Source organism: Cynoglossus semilaevis, chromosome 10 (assembly GCF_000523025.1).
Source record: "Cynoglossus semilaevis isolate Cse_v1.0 chromosome 10, Cse_v1.0, whole genome shotgun sequence".
Lineage (NCBI taxonomy): Eukaryota > Metazoa > Chordata > Actinopteri > Pleuronectiformes > Cynoglossidae > Cynoglossus > Cynoglossus semilaevis.
The window spans coordinates 8825001-8842477 of record NC_024316.1 but is presented as its reverse complement, the minus strand read 5'-3'; the positions used below and the strand labels follow the sequence as shown (position 1 = coordinate 8842477).

The 17477-nt window shown below is 38.2% G+C and overlaps 1 long non-coding RNA gene across 1 annotated transcript in view; it reads left to right on the top strand.

Moving 5' to 3' along the window:
* LOC103384902 (uncharacterized) overlaps positions 1–8295 on the top strand; it is an 18490-nt gene extending 10195 nt beyond the window's left edge. Inside the window, exons 2-5 of the long non-coding RNA XR_522160.3 lie at positions 1066–1090; positions 1551–2104; positions 2456–2501; positions 7310–8295. This is a non-coding gene — a long non-coding RNA (uncharacterized LOC103384902). The remainder of the gene's footprint in view (positions 1–1065; positions 1091–1550; positions 2105–2455; positions 2502–7309) is intronic.
* The last annotated feature ends 9182 nt before the right edge of the window (positions 8296–17477 follow it).

Below are 17477 nucleotides of genomic sequence, written 5' to 3'. Positions count from 1 at the left end.
TCCAGCAAAATACGACAATAGGAAAAGTTCAGCTATTTCATATTTTGTCAGTCTGTGTCTTTACTTGTATTCCAGGCATAGAAAATGCTCAAATATTTGACAGGAATTTGCACAAAGCTATATTTACTATAAAGATGAACTTGGACTATCACGGGCCCAATTGTGTCTGCTATATGCAACTTTTTATCTTCAGTATAAATATTAAATATTTCCAGCCAGTCCTTGTGCAATCTAACCTTTAATACAGAAGTAGAGATGGTTTCTGTCTGAAAACATGTGACTGCACTAAAAAAACGTTGTGCACTGATGTTGAAGTGTTAACATAAATATGCCTCAGCATGGACACAAATGGTTGAACAACCAGCTGGTTACCACTGCTATGATCCACAGGCCCCCGGCTACAAATACAACCCAGGTTATTTTTATGAGTTTACAGTGGATGCGCTGTTGCTCTGAGTTTAACTCACTAAATCAAAGCCCAACGCTTCAGTGTCTAGAGGAAGAAGGTGTGGGTGGGTAGAGGAACAGCAGACACTGGGAGTGACTCAGATCAGCTGGATATCAGCCTGCATTCAGAAAGAGGAAAGCTCTGGCTGCTCCAACACTCTTTAAATTTGGTGCTGAAAAAATTGGCACTGCAGGGAGCCAAGGTGGAAGATGGATGAGAGAAATAAAGTTCTGCTCAGGGTTTGGGGGCTAAAATGAGTAAATGTGGTGTGTCATCATGTTGGGATTAAAACCCTGTAAAGTTAGGGGTAATGGGAGGAGGAGAATGATACATGATTCACACAGAAGCTGGGCTTTTTATCAACCAGAATCTCACATAGAACTCCTTTGTGTAGTGATCAATAACTTTGTAGCTAAACTGATCTATTTGCTTGTTCCTCGCACTTCACTGTAATCCTTTTGGATTTTCCTCACCAGTGTTTCTTCGCAACCAAATGATTTCAAATCTGTTAGACTGAAACCCAAATGAAAAAATATGAAAACTATAAGCTGCCTGTAGAATTGTGTACCCATGCAATATCTCAACAAATCTAACTTTATTGTTCATTGCCTTGGCAGGGATAAATGAGAAAAGCTGGCAGAGGTAAGGTCATTTTTCATGTCACTTTTTATTCAGCACTCTCTCATCTCTCTTTCCTTTCTCCTGTTTCTCAGTGCTTTCTCTTTTTTGCCTAACTTAGCAAATGTAAGATCCTTCAGCTCTCTTGTTTTCCCTCCATCATTCTCACTTCTTTTCTCCCAGCCTCCTCTCTGCTTTCTCTCATCTCTCTATCTCCTTCAACATCTCATGCCTCCTGCTTCCTCTCTCCTCCCTGCCTTCACCCTCCCCTCCCTACTTTCCTTTTCTTTCCTCTGTGTAAAATGTGTAGCTCATTAGTTTGCTCGCCACACCGTCCTGTGTCAGTCTGTCCTTCACATCTCACTGCACTGCTAAGAAGTCATTTATGCCTCCATGCGGCTCCCTGCGTCAACCTCCTCCATCCTCTCTCCCCCATTTCCCTCCTTAAACCCCAACTCCATATGGTTTCACCATTACTTTGCAGTACTCCAGGAAAAAGACATCCCCGCCCCCACAGCCGCCCTCTGACACCATGTACGACAGGAAGATTTGACTGGTGAGGCTCAGAACGAGCAGGTGGAGGGGAGGCATGAAGGGAGGGTGGGATGAACCAAACAGAGTGATACAGCAAAGGAAGAGGAGGTGAGGTAGGAGTCGGAGGAAGAAAGCTGGAACTGATTCCAAAATTTGTGTAAATGTAAATGGGATATAATAAAGAGACTGTTTGGCATTCATGGGAGTGGGTGGCAAAGCAGCACAAGGAAATTACAGCTAGAATGGTGATGCTAATGCTCCCCCTCCTTTTCCCTCTCTCTTCTTACTTGCTCTCTTGTCACCTTTTTAAAAATATTTTCCAAGTGATTTATACAAAGAACTTGATATATGTATCATCATGTTTACTGAAATACAGTAATGGTCTTGTTTCAGTTTACTCACGATGTACTAACTCAGTATTAAACCCTCAGCCTTTTCTGTTGAACAAAACTCTGGTATACTCGCAGGAATTGAAGAAAGACACACAAGCTTCCTCCAACACCTGTGAGTTACTCCCTTTTTGTTTTGTATGGCCATCTACTGCCACCTAGTGAAATAGTATTTCATTTAATTTCACCTGTTACTGACAAATAGATGAAACATGACAAATTATTTGTAAATAAATAATAGTTTTCAGATCAATTAGGTGAAACTGGATCATTTCCAACTTGAAGAAGTGGTATTTTTTTAAATAAAAATCCTATTAATTGCTCGTTGTTAAATTATTTTTAAAACTTGTATTTTTTTTAGAGGGCAAATTGTGTTGGCTTTATTTTTGTGCCTTGGAAATGAAATGTTTTCCCTGAAAGGTAGTAACTTTAAACATCTTCTACTCTGTGATAAATCTGACTGCAGCCTCTCCTCGGCCCCAAATGGTTTCACTCCTCCATGCAGTTTTCTAGTAAGTGAATCCTTTATCAATTTTCCTTGATATTGACAGGAGTGAGAAGTCGGGATTGTTATGGTACCTTCCCTGCTCTCCTGACACTTTCCAGTCAATAGAATGTGTCATGTCAAATCTTCTTTCAGATTGAATCATTTCTAAGCCCAGATTGAAGTATCTGACAGCAGCAGTCACACCGTAACATCAATGCCATTTATAATTTTCACCTACTTTCACTCCACATCAACATCCACGCCACTAACACTATCCAACCTGACAATTCTCTGAACGTCTGTAGACAAAGTTGGCAGCGTTACCACTTTGTTTTCCACCATGGGATCATTAGGGAACTGTATTTGTATTTAACTGACTTACAGTGACTGTTTTTCAATCCAATCCCAGTTCAGATATTTTGTCAGGTGGATGGGAAAACACTGTAGTTATAAAAAGTGACTACCGAATTACAAAGTTACAATGACATCTATTGTCATTAACTATGTCATAAATTAACTATGTCATAAATAGACAAAACAGTGCCCCCACCTTAATAGTATGGACAAAACAGTGCCCCCACCTTAATAGTTGGGGTATTACAGCTAACCTTTTAAACCGTTCTAGTTTGGCAGCACCAAATAACAAGCCTGCAACAATAACGCACTAATAATCATCATCATCATCATCATCATCATCCAATAATCCACTTTATACCACATCTATATAGAGCTGGATAATACAACTACACACATGTCTACATAAGAAACCATTACACAGCCTCCTGAGCTCCGTCTTAGCACAGTAGACTTTCAGTGATTTATTTGTCCAGGTGACTCATTGTCTGTTCACACTAAATGACAGGGTTGTATCTATTAAAGTCAGATTCTCAGCCTATTATCAAATGTCAAGGACACATTTGCCTTAATGTGAAAATGAACTCTCACAGAGGTTGCATTCTGTGAAGTTGAGCACTCAGGTCCAAACATGGATTTCTCACTCAGTCACTGGAACTGCAATTTAAACACATAATGATGAATCATTTTTTCTTAATTACACATTATTTCTTACTGCTTTGAAGTCATAGCCGTTTCACATGAAGCAGGCCATTACATGTATGTTCCTCGACAGCATGTCCCCAACCCTCTCAGTAAGAAATATCTTGGTAAAACATCGTAATTTCCCTTTACTTGCACTTTCTGTGCAATTTTCCCACGTGTTCAGATAAGGACATTGTGCATACAGTATGTGTGACACAAATGCTGGCTGGGTCAGTCACTGTTACATTATATCCATTAGTCTCCATGACAACAATGCTTGAAGTCCCTACCTTAGATCATACGACCGTATAGAAGTAAACGTGGCAGCAGTATACTGTGTTGTGGAATATTTTTCATATCCATGTGTCATGTTCCAGGCGTATTAAAGTGCACAGTCTGCTATTCTATATCTTCCTGTTGATTTTATGCAATTGTTGGAAGTCAGTTTGTGGAAGTCATCGGACAGTATACTGAAGTCATGGGCATAAATGTAAATAAATGCAATAATAGCACATCCAACAGGGGAGGAAGGGAAGGGTACATTTTGGAACTAAAACATTATCCCACCACTTGGTATTTTTCCTTCCTCAAAAAATTGGTCTCAAAATAGTTTCATTGTCCGTCATTTTCTCCCATGTGGTGTTTGTTCTCTTTGTCGCCGTTCTTGAGAATGACTAAACAACAAAGCATTTGCACGGTAAAACAATAAAGCAAATGCATAAATTTTGTGGACAGGCTTATGTAGGACGGCATGTACAGTAGGTAGTAAAACTACATTACCTTGGCTGTGATATATGACTGTTTTTCTAGTGTCTACCTGCTCGGCAAAGAGAAATGTTTATGAGTGTTTGTGTGTGTATTAGTGCTCTCAATCATGCATGCATTGTGCCCTATGTGTGAGCGAGGGTCGATCAGCTCCACAGTCTGCTTGCGATGACAGAAATAATAGAGTTAGTGAGTAAACAGAGAGAAAAGAACAGGAAAAATGCAGCAATGGAGGAACGTAGCCGATGTGTGTGTGTGTTAGCAGATTGCGATATTTTATGTAAATCCTAACCTTTCCACCAGTGCTGGCTATCAGCCTTGTTGACAGAATGCTGCGTATCTGTCCAGTTGACAAGACGACTAGCGAGAGAACGGGAGGGAGAGGGAGAACAGACCTGTCAGCGCTGACTAATTACATCGCAAGCAAACAGTTGAGTCCTCTGTTTACATTTGGACAGTCAGGGGAGGCTGAGATGAGCATCATTAATCAGATTCTTCAATTGCATGCTAGCAACACACACACACACGGACGGACGCACACGCGCATGCACTCATAAGATTACAAATCGCCATCAGTTATGTTTTTGACTCCACATAAAGGACGCTCTTTCTAATTACTAAAGAGTTTGCTGTGATGAAATCCAATAAAGGGCAGGCGCGCACGTGGTCAATCAGAACTCCCTGTAGGTTTCTGGAGCCCAACGAAGGGCCACAGCAGAAAAAGTAAAAGTCAATGGGGGCACGGCTCATTTGTCCTAAAATCATTTGCACACTGTTTCATTAGGCTGCATAAGATACCATAAGGTTTGATTTAAAAAATAAATAAATAAATAGATAGATTTCCCATTGACTCCAGTAAGTATCATCGGGGAATTATACGTTTTTGGCCGGACGTCCAAAAGTAGATCAATGGTGGAGAGTTCTTTATTTATTTATTTTTTAAGCTGATTGGAATAATTGATTTCGAGATCACTGAAGGAGTTCCCTTTGTAACAGAGTTCTGAGTCTGAACAAAAAGGCAGAGAAAAAGTTTTCTTAATATATTCTTTACTATTTAATCACATTTCATTCAAAAGAAAAACATCACTTTGAATTAGATTTTTTTCATGCCACTCTTCTGCAGAAGTAAAGTAAAAACTCAAGTATTTTAACAAATACTAACTGAAGATTCTTCTGACTTCTAAATGATTCTTTTAATTCACTGTTTTTTTATTATTATTATTATTATATTCTTCTCCTGAAGAGCCACTTCAGTCAAGGTTTATTGTGAAAAGCCAGTTGCTTAGCCAGACATCGCACTCAGTGAATGCAGTCTTTCATCAAAGCTGCTCAGTTTCTAAGACTTTTAATGCAATCTTCTCTTCCACAAGGTTAAATCCTTGAACTGTAAAGCCTTGAATCTGGATCCATGTCTGGTTCTCTGCCAAAATAGAATAATTTCTTTCCTGGGCCGTAACCTGCATCATCAGAAAATGTCATCAAAATCTGTCCTTCACTTTTTGAGTTATGCTGCTGACTGACAAAGGGACAGAAATATCCCTCAAAATAACTTAGTTTGTTGCTATTTCCTGAAAATGAACAACAGAATCATAGAAAAGTAACTGAATGGATTTCTACAGGCACAAAATGAAGAAGTTCTGGCCTTATCAGCTCTATTGGTCGATATATATATACAGAATACAGAATTTGTCCTCTTCAGTTACCCCATGCTGGGGAGCAGTGGGTGCTTTGAGGAGCACTTGGAAAGCAAGGGTTTTGTTAGACGTACCACAGCCAGCCAGATGGGATTCTACATGTAAAGAAAAACAATTCTTAAAAGCTAATCGTAATATTATATATTAGTTTGGGTTAAGATATTAAAACACATTTATATACAAAGAAGTTATTGACCAGAGTACAGAGTACCCCCCCCACCCCCCACCCCGAAGGACACTGAGGAGAGTTTTTACCATCACAGAAAATCCCATAATTAACTTTTAAATTTAAGCAAAAAGTAAAAAATGTTATACCACAGCCAGCCAGACGTACCACAGCCAGCCAGATGGGATTCTACATGTAAAGAAAAACAATTCTTAAAAGCTAATCGTAATATTATATATTAGTTTGGGTTAAGATATTAAAACACATTTATATACAAAGAAGTTATTGACCAGAGTACAGAGTACCCCCCCCCCCCCCCACCCCGAAGGACACTGAGGAGAGTTTTTACCATCACAGAAAATCCCATAATTAACTTTTAAATTTAAGCAAAAAGTAAAAAATGTTATACCACAGTTGTTTTGGACTATTGGTCATGGGTGACTTCAGGTCAAGAGGCACAAACACACTGAACCTCAGACAGAGGCAGATACATAGACTTGGTCGAAGGCCACTTGACAAAGAAAAGATAAAGCACAAAGAAGGAGGAGATGTCTGGAAAAAAAAACAAAAAACCTAGTCACGTCAACTTCCTGCAGGGTGGAGGGCAGGGGGTTTGGAACAAACTCATCCACAAGGACAGAGGAGATGAGTGATAAGATGAAAACACTGATTTGTTGATTCAAGGTTGTAGCACGGTGGACCGAGTTACACTAAATACATTTGGGGGGAAAACGGTGCGACAGAGAACAAATATACCAGTAAACAATGTTACAGATTACAATGTTTGGAGTTATAATCAGGCAACGACAAAGAGGAGGAGTTTGTTGTTTATTATGTTTACAGTATGTGCCCTGAATAAAAAATATTTCTAATGCGAACAGTGAATTAAAGATGATCATAGGGTGTTTGTTCAACCCAAATCACAAAGATTTTTACATCAGTGATATATTAAGCATATTTATAGGGGGGAAACCAGTTGGGCATCACATGTCCTTTCACCTATTCCTGGTGACAACACGACTCATTGATCTCTGTCATGTATTTTAAAATATACAGAAATACTGCTTTAAAATTGAATTATTCTCAAGTTTGTATTCAGATTTCTTTCTTTCTCTCTGTGTGTGTTTACTGGGTTACTTGTGTGTGTGTGTGTGTGTGTGTGTGTGGCAGTGACAGGTGACAGGTCTTCTGGGCCAGCGAACTTGACAGACATGAACACATCACTGTCTCCATGTGACTACTCTGACAGGCTGCCAGGGCCAAGCCACGGCAGACGTAAGTAACACGTTACAGCCTGAGCGCTAACACACTCTGACATATGCTCCCTGACATATGGGCTTCCCACTCTTTCTGCGATGTACCACTGAAGATTTGTGATGAATGTTCCTTCTTTTAATCCAGGGTTTTTGATGGATTTTTTTTCCTTCGGTCTTGGAAACGACATCTTAAATGTATTTGAAACACCACTTACTGAGATGACAAATTAAGTATTCGCAGCAGAAAGATCTCTCAAGTCATTGGGTTCTGTTAATCAAGTTTCAATTTAGAGAAGGAAAAAGCCCATGTGCTTTATCGTTAGCAAACCCAATCAACAGGCTTAATGGGAGCTAATAGGCTTCTGTCATCATGTGAATGCAGAATATAAGGGCATTAAAAACTTAACTTAAACCTCCACTTCTTCCTTGTCTCATTCAGCAAAGGCATCATCAATCTGTGGTGTTTAAAACCTGCTGGAGTAATATGCTGTTGTGGTTCTGCTGCTGTTATGTATATTATAGTCATTTTATTCCCCCTGCCCATTCATCCTTAGGACCAACATTACAAGGATAAATTTCGACCATGAGCTTGCATGTAAATCACAGGCCTTCCATCTTCTTTATATGACTATGCCATTTATAGCATGTGTCCATAATGATAACCCATCAATCACTTAACAAGTTCCCAGCACTTATTGCATAGACCCTAAAAGAAATCATCTCTAATATGAAACATAAAACAAATTGTATATCATAATACTCTCCCAAAGGTAATGTGTGATTTTTTTAAACATAAGGAATAATGTAATTTGATAAACAGAGTTTTGTGGTTTGTTAAAAACAGACACCATGGATACACAGTGTATGCTACCGCCAAGCTTTTACACACCAGTAATTCATTGATTACACGTCCATAAAAAGCACCACTGACATTACAACTGACACTGTGATCCTGTGTAAAACTGACGTCATGGCCTACAGATCATGTATAAGGTTTTTGTTTTTTTGTTGTTTTTCATATCACAAACAAACATCAGAATAAGGAGCTATCGGTATGCTAACATCTATAACTTATTGTGGGTATATTTATCAATAATCACACAATTTGGTGGTAGAAATAAAAAATAAAGTAAACAAGTACACAAATGTGTATCACACACAAAAGTAACAACAGCGTTTGCTTTGTAAATAGTTTGCTTTTAAACAGCAGCGTCCACATTACACAGAAGCAGTTAAAACATTCCTTGTGTATCTCAATTTAAATATTAATGTAGTACAATTAAATATAAAACTGAAGCTGTTTGCCCCTGCTAGGACACTATTTCATTATCTGTTTAAAAAAAAACAAGTTACCCTCAGGGTTCAGGGCCACAGTTATAACAGGCACCTTCAGAGCAACAGCAAGTTAACATGTGTATTAGATTTGAGTAATATTACAGATTCAATAACGTATAAAATTCACCTGGTTTTTTGTTTTGTTTGGTTTTTTTTTAGAAAATATTTTCTGACATCTCTAAAATCCTTAGTGATAAGAACTGAGTGGAATGGACATTTGATTGTATTGATACATTTGACATACACTGTTGTGATATCTTGTGATTATAATTGATTCGACTTCCAACACTCACCTTTTGATACCAAGGGTGTTTAACTGATGATAGTACTACAGTGTAAAGTATTTCATATAATAATGTTGTTATAATTTATGAATGAGTTGATGTGTGAGTCAGATTCTGGTTGATAGTGTTGATCGAGAGGTCAGCTTCAGTTCACAGTGATGGAGACTTTGGTTAATGTTATTTTTAACCACACTCTGGAACCGGAAAGTCTTACCTTATTAAATCTCCTGGAATTTAACAATTTTAGTGTTGTGTTGTCAGGACTCTTTCATTTTGTATTTGGTTAATATGGACAATGAAACACCTTTATTGTAAATAGGGCTAAACAGAAACAGAGTAGAAACACCTTTATGTCATTGTCAAGCACAGTGTTACAGTGCAATGAAACCAACCTCTTGTTGTGTTTTCAGCAACTTTTCTTTCTCAGCTCAACTGTTAAAACTGCAGCCCTTTGCATCTCCTTCATTACATCTTTCCAGAAAGCTGTTGATTGCAGCAGATTATTTCCAGATTACAGTTGTTCCAAATTTTCAGCAGCCACTTTCCTGAGTGCAGCTAAGTGGAGAAGACGGCCTAATGCCCCAATTTAGATTCACTTCATTGGCTACCGAGGCAATTTAGGATTGACTGTAAAATTTTATTGATCAGCACTTGCCGCACTTTTCTCCTTAGAGCAGTCTAATCACACCCTACACACAGACCCACGGCTGCTGCAATAAAATGGCCATTTGAGCCGCATTGTACATACAGACAGATTTTGTAGACATGATCAAGTGTCTCATTATGCCCCCTCCCTCACACAGCTCTGTAACCTCTGACACACTTTGGATCATCATTCTCACAAATGAATACGCTAAACCTGGCTAATGCTCATTATTATCTCCTCCTTTCTCAGTTCCACGCTCAACAAATGAAGTCAGCGTCTTGAATACTTTATAAAGCGAGTGTTGTGCCCATTAAGCTGTGGGTCACACTGGTCTTAGCCTCCAAAGCTCATTAATACCACACAGACCCAGAATGCAGTAATTACCCTGCACATACACTACCACCACAGGCCAGCTATAAAAAGAGAAAAAACAAGCAGCGGTGGAGTTGAAGTCCATCATGTGTTGGCCAGTGAGCCACTCCATGATAGGATGAGAAAAGACATGGCACAATGACTTTGCTTGGCTCCAAGGCTGAGGAAAGTCACACCGCAGGGACCTCCTGCATCGCCATTGTCTGTGCAGCCTCATTCTGGAGGGTAATAGCTATTTGGATGAGCGCTGCTGTGTTACCTTTTTCAAGCATTGTTGGTGTGCATGTGCGTGTATTACCCATCTGTTACCAAATGTTAATGTGCGACAAATGAACCCAACATCTGCAGTGCTTGGGAAGTTATTGTAACAAATGTGATTCCCTGCTCATCTTTATTGGTGGATGTTGTGTGGTGACCCAGTGTTGGGTCAGACGGAAGGAGAACCAGGTGGCCATCTGAATGGAATTGACACATTAAGGATCATAAACCATTCATGGTCCACTGAGTCCTGACTGTCAGAGGAGATGATGGGACTCTCGTGAGAGCTGTCTGCTTGGCAGTGTCCAAATTTGACAGCAACACTTTATCATGTCCACTAGATTCATGTGAAAGTCAATGCCGACTTTGGAGGACTGTAGAAATAGACTTACAGTCTGCACCGCATTTTGGATCTGAATCAAATGATTGTATTTATTCTTTTGAAATCTTCTTTTCCTTCTTTTTCCTTCAGAGGTCACTGTAGTGCCTTTGTCTTACTGTCAACAATAACTCTTACTTACATTCTTCGTCCTCATTACTAGCAGCTCCATCTCTTCTTATGTTACATTTTAATTATCCTAATTTTGAATTCATTTTCATCTCTGCACTGCTCAACCTTAGCTGTAATCATCTCTGTCAATTCCAATGAAAAAATCATCTTAAACTGTGTTGCCTGGCAGCATAGCTGGTGTCATTAACCTTTAATTTTAACATTGGTTATATACTTTTGTCTACCAGGTGGTGGTATAGCTAATTCCCGATGTACATGAAATCGTCTTTTTACACCATCTGCAAGTATTAGCAGTCAAACTGCTGTTTTGCTTCCCTGATATAGACATGTATGTTCTGCACCACATTGTAGTGCTTCACTGCCACTCCTTTCTTCCTTAACTACAAACTTACTTAGTTCCCTTTTTTTACAAGCATGGTTCCTATTATTAATTTTAGATTGTAATTAAACTAATTCAATATAATTAATTAATCCATATTCAACTCTATATAGAATAAAACAACCCCAGTGGGAGTTGAATTAAAGAAATACTGTATATGTAACACCTCAGGGTCAGGGTATGGATGACTTGACTGTTAAGTTGCAATTTTGTTCAATGGTGATCCTCCCCACAAGTACAATTCCAGTTGAAAGGACTCCAATTAATCTGGTAAAATGAAGCCATCACAAAGACTGATGAAACTATGGTTGAGTGGTGAGGGGAGAAGATGCAGCACTTTGAGCACCAAGCACTGCCCACTGGGATGGAAAAATAATCTCCGAGTATCACATTACCGTAGAGTGAGCTTCATGATTTGGGCTGATTTGTTTCTAAATCTCCTCCTTCATTCATTCAGACGTCACATAGAACAATAGGATGAGGTCAAACTATGCTGTAATTAGCAAAATTGGTGAAAGAAAAAAAATAAAGCTGAACATTAGATTCAGCTGAGGTGGTTATATAAATACAGGAAACAACCAGACATAAAATTCTGTTGTTGTTGTTTTTTTAGCTTAATCGCTTCAAGATAAATTTGAGAATAAAATTAAAAGTATTTTTTTATATCAGTCATTAATTGTGTAATTAATTTGCTACAGTTTATTATCCCTTCAAAAGTAAAACACAAAATACCTGGTGTGATGGAAATTACTTTTTTGATGATAACTTGATAAGGAAATAAACACTAAAGAATTAATTATTTTAATTGATTATCTTTTAAATTGTCAAAGCCCATGTTTCTTTTTTAGATCCCTGTGGAAAAGAAATTCTCAGATGAGAAAAAATGCCAGAATTAAATTAATGTATTTTTTACATTTAATTTTCAGAACAAGTTTCTCTTTAAACACACAAAATGCTTGAGCTAAGATACCATGAGTGGGTGTGTTCAAAAGACTATTTATCAATGATTCCTGCAGCAATCAGATGTCTTTCACTGTCAATCACTGATGATGGTCCTTACATGGAGCTTGATTGTTCCTCAAATTGTAAGTTGCTTTGGCGTTAAAAGCGTCTGCTAAACGTTATGCAATGTAATGTAATGATGAGCAGTTCCATTTTTTTCCCACTAACTTAAATCAGGAAGTAACTTCCGAAACCAGAGCTTCTCTGATCATCTCTTTATCTTTGTACGACTAGAACTTAAACTCAGTGAGTTTCCACTGTTGACTTTAGAGTTGAAGTAGAGGTAAAATCTGTTTACAGCAGCAAATTCCTTCTATTAAAATGTCAATATTTGGCTGCAACACATCGATCACTGTGTCCTATCAACAGCATGACAACATATTGCAATATTGACATTTTGTCCTTTCCCTATGGAGAACAGTTTTATTGACAGCCATTTTGATGGTGTCCAGGAGCCCTGCTGTGCATTCATGATGTTAGCCAGGGTGTAATAATGTACAGTGATACGAACGGGAATGGCGAGTGCGGATGTGTTGCTACCTTTAGCTTTTGTCCTAAACAAATGAATTCCATGCCTGGTGATCAGGTCCATGTGGAAAACATGGTTCCACCCCAGTCTCTTCCAGAGTGAAGAATGAATGTAGCCTACACGCTCGGCTTGTCCTGATCTAGTGGGAATGGTACCAATATAAAAATGTTAATGTTCAGCCTCTAACAACTGAGACCCAGGGGACGAAGACATGGGAATGTTTTAAGCAGAAGTCTTTGGGCACTCATTAATATCATTATCATTACCACTAATGCCACACTCTCATTTGACTGCCTTTAAAGGGAATAACCGGTTCGCTTTATACAATATACACTGCCATAATGATGATGAAGAATTTGCACTGGACTCAAGATTCAGAATTTTATAATTATTATTTATTCTAGTATTTTATGAATTATCTTATGATTATGTAGAAGTTTTCCATCAGTTAACACTGAACTGTTTGATATGATGTATATTGTTGTAAAGTCAGTCCTTATTCAAACTGAAGGTGTAAATGTTGGCACAAAGTGGCTCATAAAAATACTTGAAAGTGCAATATTACCTTTATCAGTTGTCTTGGAGATATCACTCCTCCAATATTTAAACTCCACTGACTTTAATAAAATAGTTTCTGCTACATATAGAAATCCTAGTCAAATCAAAGACTCAACTCAAATACAAAAACAGGTATGGAAAACTAATAAAATAGAAAATATTAAGTCACGTTTATTAATAAATGTTACATGAACTTGTTTATCTGAGCAGATTCTGTATTTCATATGCCCTAAATCAAGTTAATGATCCATTAAAAAGAGCAAACATGTGAGTCTTCAGATCTAAATAATATCTGTCTCTTCTTTGTTTGATATTTCAACAGATATTTTAAATGTTGTAGTTTTTTTCAGACCAGATCTTTTGTGGACATTCATAATATGTTTCTTATCATTAGTTAACCTGCTTCTCTGTACATTTTTACTTCATTCCTGTTCTTCCTTATTTATATTTTCACTAAGGCTGCTGAAAACTTCCAGTTTTCAAAATGCAGTACATTTTCCAAACTTAGACAGCAGGGTCATATATCACACACTATTGAAAGTGTGTCTTCCATACATTGAGTGTATGGGTGTCCTTAGTACACCCCCCTCAGCCACGTCCACCCCTGGAGGTCACTTTGAAACAAAATAGATTTTTTTTCTGATCTGAGCCAAGGCGGTAGGGAAGGTCAGTTCATTAATCACAGCTAAATGCCACTGTCTGCCCGTCTTCCCTTCTTAACCAAGTAACAGCCTCAGATAACATCATTGATTAATACTAATAATTAATTCTCCTTCGGTGGAGAACGACAGACATTTAGTCAGGAACCTTTAATTACCATGTAAAGACTCATTAGGTTAATGCCACCGCCTCTGGTAACACAGGGGGCAAATGGATGTCTTCCTGTAGCTGTGGCCTTTGGTGAACAAGCTGCTCACCTCCTCTGTTCTCCTTCCAATTTGTGTGTCTCTCCTTCTCCTTCCCAGCACATCCTTATGTGGCAGCCTACTTTCTCTGCTGATTCAGAGTTGCAAAATGTCATGTCAGATTTGGCTGTGGAGGATTCTGCAGGAAGGGGTTGAAGAAAAAATGTTAGCGGAAAGAGCAGACCTGCAGTTTCACACTGTGTTTCTGCATTATTCTTCTGTAGTCCTGCACAGAGTGTGTGTGTTTGTGTGTGTGACTTTGGCTCAAGTCACTCATACGCCAGAGTATCTGCATCATAAGCAAGAGCAGAGGACATGCCAGGTTATTCATTATCCACCAACCTGTGCTGATGTCATGTACCAGCCAGAGAGGAGGGTTACTTTCATAATTATCTCCTGTGACGTGCACATGTTAAGTACTCACCTTCAGGCTCTCTGTCTGACACTCAGAGCAGACAGATGTGTTTTGGGGTTTTTCAAAGAGGGTGTTTTGTCTTAATGTGCTGTTCCCAAACATCACTACCTGCAAAATCAATCCTCGTTCCAATCCTCATGCACACAGGAAGTGGTGCATTTGACATGTCCGAGTGGTTAAAATAAAACAACCTGGTAGTTATTAATAGTTATTAGGCCAAAAGCCTGATGAACAGATGCAGCAAAATGTGGTTTAAAACATCAATATCAAAGGAAAAGTCTTTTTTTAATAATAATTACAATATACTGTACATGACCTAATAGATAAGAAACTCATTCTTGATTGTGATATAATTTCTAGGCCATGTTTGTTGTCCTTGCGTGCTCAAAAAAGACCTGCTGTGGTCCCTGATCTGATTAAACAGTCTGAATGCACCATTCAGTTCAACCTGCAGGCGGCCTGTGAATTTGCATGACATCAGCGTCCTCTGGTGGGCAATAAATATACCTGGAAAATGTGTCTCCTGCATCACTGCCAAAACCTAAACGTGCGTGCTTTTCCTTCTTCTCCATCACACCATTCAGAGCTTGAACTTGACTGTGTACACCAGGAGCTGACGTCACTGATCAGCAAAGGTCTACACCGTAGTATTTTAGTTATTTATATCCTATTACATAAAGTATGTGTTGAGCATCAAGCTGTGTTAAATAGGAGAATAATCAGTACGAGTGGACCATGGCAGATTTATCTTAATAGAAACAAGTTATTGATATTCAAGAAGAACATTTTGATGTGTGTGTCAAAGTAGATTTGATAGAATACACCAGCCTTTTCTTAAAAACATCCAGCTTTTGTTGATGTGTTTTATTTTAAAATGATGCTATAAAATCAAATTGATGCCTAACTGTGAAAATAACTTTGTTTGTTTCCATTCATTTTTTAAATACTACTTAACTGGGGGGATTCCTACATGCATGATGATTTTACTGCTCCTCTCCCTCCCTGCATCTCTACATTGTTTTGGAAGTTCCACCTTCCTTTAACAGCCAGTTGACACACACACTCACACACACACACACACACACACACACACACACACACACACACACACATATGTTAAACTCATTGTCAAATTCATTCTTGCATCACTTGAAAAACAAACTTCAACTCAGAAATACTCTCTCCATGTCACATACTGTAGTACTGCAGACGAAACGTGAGCACTCAGGTATTTGAAGCCCTGCTGTGTTACTAGACTAGACTCATCCACAACAATGAGGAGGCTGTTGGATATTTAACACAAACTGAAGTCAGCCAGCAGGGATAATGTTATAGCCTGGACCAACACAATAACAAGTAGAATGAGGAAAGGTTTTATATATCATAAAGGTAATATTACATCAAAATAAAAGTTATTTCAAAGTAAACTTTGATTGAAAAGTTATGATTTTGTTTTGGATCATTTTTCTGTAAGGTGTCCTGTTTTGGGCCCATGTGTTCTTTTTATATTTTGACCTGGTTCCACTACAGTCACAGACTTTTAAAACAAACTTTATAGCAAAGTTTGTTTTAAAGGTCTAGTAATTTGAGAACTGACTTAATTTAAATTAAATAACTTAAGACATTTATTTGTCTTTATAAACATAAGGATGCTTTATGATTTTCTTTATTCAAGTTTTTTTTTATATTGTTATTGGTTTTGTGTGAGTCGCTGGACTTTTTTTGTCTGCCTTCACATTCACCCCGAAGGTCCCACTGCTGTTGTTTATGACTCAGCAATAGAAAATGTTGTTGGTTTAAGTTGCTGTTGAAAAGAGGGTTAGAGAAGGAAACTAAGGTCAACTGTAGTGGGAAACTACCTTGAATAAAGGTGCACTTCTTCTCAAGCTGTAACGCACATTTCAAGAACTACATTTTGTTTACATTAGCAATTCAAATGTCTCAGAAAGATAGCAATCTTAGCTTGCAAAAAACAGAGACCTGTTTCATCAAGCAGGTTATTTGTGGAGCCATCCTTTCCACATACAGTGTTCTCTCTTCTTCCCTCCAGCTAGTCTAATCACCAGAGTAAACAGAGACTGGTTTAGACTGCATACAAACAGTAGTGGGTGGTTATTTTGTGTCCTCTCTTCAAAACAGTTTGGGATGAGAAGTCACTTTTTTAAGTCCGGCAAGTTCAGCAGCTGCTGAGTCACCGGTATTGACCCACACATCGCTCACCATCCTCACAGATATACAGTATCATGGTCATTTTATGCTATTCAGCAGTAAAGACTGTTCTCATTGAACAGACAAAAAAATGCCACCTCATCCCTTTTAGCTTTGAACATTGCCACCAAAATATAGTAGAAGTGATGAATACACTCCTACGCAAGGGCCGCACATCCATAACCCTGGGTAGAGAATTAATCCTCCTAATGTTTATTTATTTAAAGAATGAGTGTCTGATTCTTACCATCAACTAAGGAGGATGAAAGGAAGGAAGGATAGATGGATGGATGGATGGATGGATGGATTTCACATTTATCTTGGCTAACCTTTAAACTTTGCCAAATTAAAGGATAAATCCTAGTCCTCTTTCTTGGTCATGCTATTTTAGTGCATTGTTTAAGTTTTTACCAATCTGTGGCTATTGTTGGCTATTTAAGCTAATAGTCTTTAAATTAAATGCTTCACACTTTTGCATAGTTTGCATAGTTTTGGTGTCATGGAGGAATTTAAATATTTAAATGTTTTAACTGATCATCTATCAACTTTCCACACACAAATACAAATATAACCCACACTGCTACAGCATGCCCTTCAGAAAAAAAACATCTGATCCTTAAGGGGAGTTTTTATATCAGCTGTCCTGAAAGTAGATTGTGTTTAATTTAGCAACTGCAGAC